The sequence below is a fragment of the Ammospiza nelsoni genome, chromosome 1, assembly GCF_027579445.1.
Source record: "Ammospiza nelsoni isolate bAmmNel1 chromosome 1, bAmmNel1.pri, whole genome shotgun sequence".
In the NCBI taxonomy this organism is placed as follows: Eukaryota; Metazoa; Chordata; class Aves; order Passeriformes; family Passerellidae; genus Ammospiza; species Ammospiza nelsoni.
The window spans coordinates 142,397,673-142,402,481 of NC_080633.1; positions in this window are offsets into that span (position 1 = coordinate 142,397,673).

Genomic DNA, 4,809 nt, shown 5'->3' on the forward strand with positions numbered 1-4,809 from the left:
TTTTGCTTAGCCTGAATGTGGAAGGTGCAACTCCTCTACTCTTTGAAAAAACAAGCATGCAGTTGGAAAAGCTAAATACTACCTAAACCTGGGTTAATCAATAACTTCAGACATTATTTAAATTCTAGTCATTGCAAGGTGGGGTGTATTCATCATTACATGGTGGCTTTATTGTCCCCAGTATCTAATATCACATCCTGTTGTGTCATGGAGCTGACTGCTTTCTCCAAGGAAAATCAGGATTTCACAATGTAAGCCTCAATATCATACATACTGATTTATCTAATTGTTATTACAATGATTTAAAGCATAAAAAACATTGAAGCACCCAACACAAGGTTTCTATACAGAGAGAAAGATGCCTCCTTTGAAGGGTTTATATCAAATCTTACAGAATTTTATGGTATTTAATATGCCAATGAGGACCCTCAGCTCCTACAAAATATTTTGAACAGAATCTCACTGCTTAATATGGTTTATGTGATCAGGTTTTGGTAGTCAGGGGATTTCAGGGGTGTCTTTTGTGAAAAGAAACCAGGGGTTTCGCCATGCTGGACAGAGCCAGGGCCAGCTGACTCTAAAATGAACCTTCCCCAGACCAAAGTTGAGCCCCACCAATGATGCTGGTGGTGCCTCAGTGATAATATATTTAACAAATGGCAAAAATTACTGGGCAGAAGCTGTGAGAGAGGAATGAGAAAACTTAGAAGGAAACAGCCCTGCAGACACCCAGGTCAGTGGAGAAGGAGGAGCAGGAGGTGCTCCAGGTGCTCTTGCAGAGATTCCCCTGCAGCCCATGGTGAGGCAGCTGTGCCCCTGAGACCATGGAGGTCCATGGGGGAGCAGAGATCCTCCTGCAGCCCATGGAGGTCTGTGAGGGAGCAGAGATGTTCCTGCATACCATGGATGTCCATGGAGAAGCAGAGATGTTCCTGCAGCCCATGGGTGTCCATGGGGGAGCAGAGATGTACCTGCAGCCCATGGGTGTCCATGGAGAAGCAGAGATGTTCCTGCAGCCCATGGATGTCCAAGGAGGAGCAGAGATGCTCCTGCAGCCCATGGAGATCCATGGGGGAACAGAGATGTTCCTGCAGCCCATGGATGTCCATGGAGGAGCAGAGATGCTCCTGCAGCCCATGGAGATCCATGGGGGAACAGAGATGTTCCTGTAGCCCATGGATGTCCATGGAGGAGCAGAGATGCCCCTGCAGACCATGGGGGACCCCACATGGGAGCAGGTGGATGTGCCCTGGGGGAAGCTGCAGTCATGGAGCTGGAGCAGGCTCCTGGCAGGAATGATAGCCTGTGGAGTGGAGCCCATGCAGACACAGGTTTTCTGCAGGACCTGAGATCCTGAGGAGGAAGCAGCAGCAGAGACAAAGGATTATGGACTGACTGAAACCACCACTGCCCATGCCCTGCACCACTCAGGGAAAGGAGTTCACCAGCTGGGGGTGAAGGAGGTTGAGCCTAAGAAGGAGGATGAGGTCAAGAAGATGTTTTTAGTTTTGTCTTTGCTTCTCACTATCCTACTCTATTTACAATTGGCAATAAAGTAAATTAATTTCCCAAAGTCAAGCCTGTTTTGCCCATGACAGTAATTGGTGAATATGTCACTGTCTTTATCTCAACCCATGAGCTTTTTTTTCCCTATTCTTTCCCCTTTGTTCTTTTGAGATGGGGAGTGACAGGGTAGCTTGGTGGACCTTTGACAGCTAGCCAAGGTCCTCCTTTAAACCTTAGGTAAGATACCCAGAGAAAAATAAGAAACCAAAACAAATATATTTGGATTTATAGCTGTTCAGGGGGAGGAAATCTATGTGATTCTGTAAAAGGCATAAGAAAATCATTGTTACTTAAAATGCAGTAATGATTCTAGATTTTAAGTAGATTGATAAGTGCAATGACCTCAGTACCATTCAAACACACTGAAAAAATCAGCTTTGATAATGGTGCTCAAACACAAGTAATGCCAAAATAGAATGTGAATATTAAAAAAATTTATCCAGAATTCAACGATTTGTGGTAACATACCATCTCAAATGCATCAACAAGGCCTTTAATGATTTGGGAACTACCCACTTCTTTCAGAATATTTATGGGAATAAAGGCATTCCAACTGATATGAAAGAAAATACTATAGTCAGAGGGAAAGCAACTGCAGGGTTTGTCTGGAAACTGAGCAGGGGGGGTCAGGGAGCACTCATAAGCTCCAACACAGACTGGCATTCCTACTGCTTTCACTGATTGTGAATAAAATACAGCAGTCCAGAAGGTGCAACTAATGAAGGATTTAGAACAAGCAGCTGATTGTGCCCTACAATACCATGCTGTGCAGGCAAATGCTCTGTCTGAACATGTAAGTAGGCTATCAGTAGCAAAACTATGGGTTACTCTCACTGATCAGTTTGGTTGGTTTAGCTTATGTTACAGGGGTTTAAAAGCTTGTGCAGTTAACAAGAATTAAGGATTGTATGGTACTTTTCAGCTTTGTAAGTAACAGGATGGACTCCCTGCAGAAGACCTGAGGACCATACTCCTGTGGGTGACACACCCCAGGCCATGACACAGGGGCACTCTGAGAATTCAGAAAGGTGAAAAGGAGATGAAGTATTATTCCAGGCAGGAAACACCACCCTGCAGTGTGGAACTGGACTGGTGACCCTGCTACACTGGGGATCATTGCTGGTGACCCCCAAGCTAGTCTTTGCTCTAAAGGGAACCACAGAACTGTTTACAGCTGGTGGGTCTTAACTGAGGCTAAATGGAAGAGGCAATGAAAATCTTCAGTCTACTGAAGCAAGTGAAATAGTGGAGTACTGAAGTGGTCACAGATAAGAACTAAGTGAAGCTGAGCTTTTTGTAGAGGATTTGTGGTAGCAGTGTGCCCTCATGGATGGGCAGTGGGTGCTTTGTCTGTCTGCAAGAAGATGCAGAACTTTCCCTGGAGAAGGTGCCTGGATTTCTGTGTGACAGAGAAGCACAGCTTGTGGATTACACCAACAGAATGGAAACCTTCACCAGCCTTGACCACAGTGTTGGTATGAGCTGTGAAATGGCTTTTACAGTGGTACTGGTGCCTGGCACTCCTGTTCAACTCTGCAGAACTCTGGGGAACCTGTGTGACACTGAGAATTTTCAAAAAAAAAGGCAAGCACAAAAATTCTGAACAGTATTTAGAGATTTATTCAGATAAGTCAAAATGGGCACAGGGTTGACCATAGACTGATCACGCACTATCAGGGACCAAGAGATTCTCAAATGTTCACCAAGACATTCAGCAAAAGAGAAAAGCTGCTGGGAGAACTGATTCTTTCATATGCTCCCTCTGAAGAGGTACTTAAGGGCTTGAAAACTGCAGTTGAAGTGCTAAATAAAAAATTCAGCCTATCAACAAATTTGGCTAAAACCAGGCATTTACAATGAAATTGTCTCCAGTGTCCTTGAAGGAAGTCAGTGTATAGACATTTCCAAGGAAAAATTCCCCGGTAACTATGTAATCTTAAGATCTGATCAACAGTTGCCAATTTGAGTAAGTGGATCAGGGGTACTGCACAAATCACTCATGAGAAAGAGACAAAAACCATCTTGGAGAGCAAATGCTCTTCACATGTTGGTGAAGGTTCACATCTTGACCATGAGCTGGTCAGGCCAGCCAGGACCAGAAGGAATGTGAGCAGGAGATCTCAGAGCAGCAGAGAGAGCTGCACTGATGCAGCTCAGCTCCCTCTTTCAGAGCACTGCATTTTACTGGCAGGTCCCCACCAGCCCATCAAGTTTGCTGAGCACACTGGAAATCAATTTCTGTCTCAGGAAAAACAGGAAGTGACTAGAGGATGCCAAAATGTTACTTCTGTTTTTAAACAAGGAAGAACTGGTTGAAAATCTAGAAAGTGAAATGGAGTTATCTTGTTGCAAGAACAAAGAATGAAAGACTTGCAATAAGGAAAAAAGCAGACTTTAGAAAAGTCAGTGAACAAAAAGGTATTGCCTCTTGAGATGGTAATCTTGAGAATCAAGGCTGATGAGAATAACTGGAAGCAAATGTATTAAATGTCAAGAAGCAAAATTTTCTCTACAGGAAGAAACGATAAGAGGTATAGTATGAAAAATGCTTATCAGTAAGATTATTCCTGCAAAATTAGTGCCTTTAAGTAAGCAGTTGTGCACACTAACCTGACTAGGATTAAAAAAACCAAAAAGAGAATAGTTATTATATACAGTCAGTGACACAGGTCTATTAAGATCAAACTAGGGGCAGAAATCTCTGAACCAGGGTTGATTTCACATGAACACTAATTCAGGTCAAGGAAGCACAGGTCATAAAAAACTGGAGAAGGCCACACATAGCGCCCATGTTCCAGGATAAATTGTTGCAACTGCCTCAAGAGTCAGCTGGAGAAACTGTAAACTGCAAAACATCCTACACATAACATTATCTATCTATCTATCTATCTATCTATCTATCTATCTATCTATCTATCTGTCATCTATCTATCTCCATCCTGAGGAGCAGAGCTGGGAGGGAGTGCATGTGGTTGTAATGACAGGCTAGGGTTTGAAAAAACAATCAGCAGTGTGATCCTCAATGCTCACTTTATTTCACATACATGATTTACACCAATGTGATTATAACTTTGAAGACCTCAACTGAAGTTGCAAGAGTTCAGACTTTTATCTATGACCTTCATTTAGGAAGTGAATTTGAATCAATGATCAGCAAATTCTCAAACTCATTAATACACACAGAATAATTTTGCTGTATGGTACCCTTTCTGGTGCTAAATTAAAATCCTGTTAAAAGTCAAG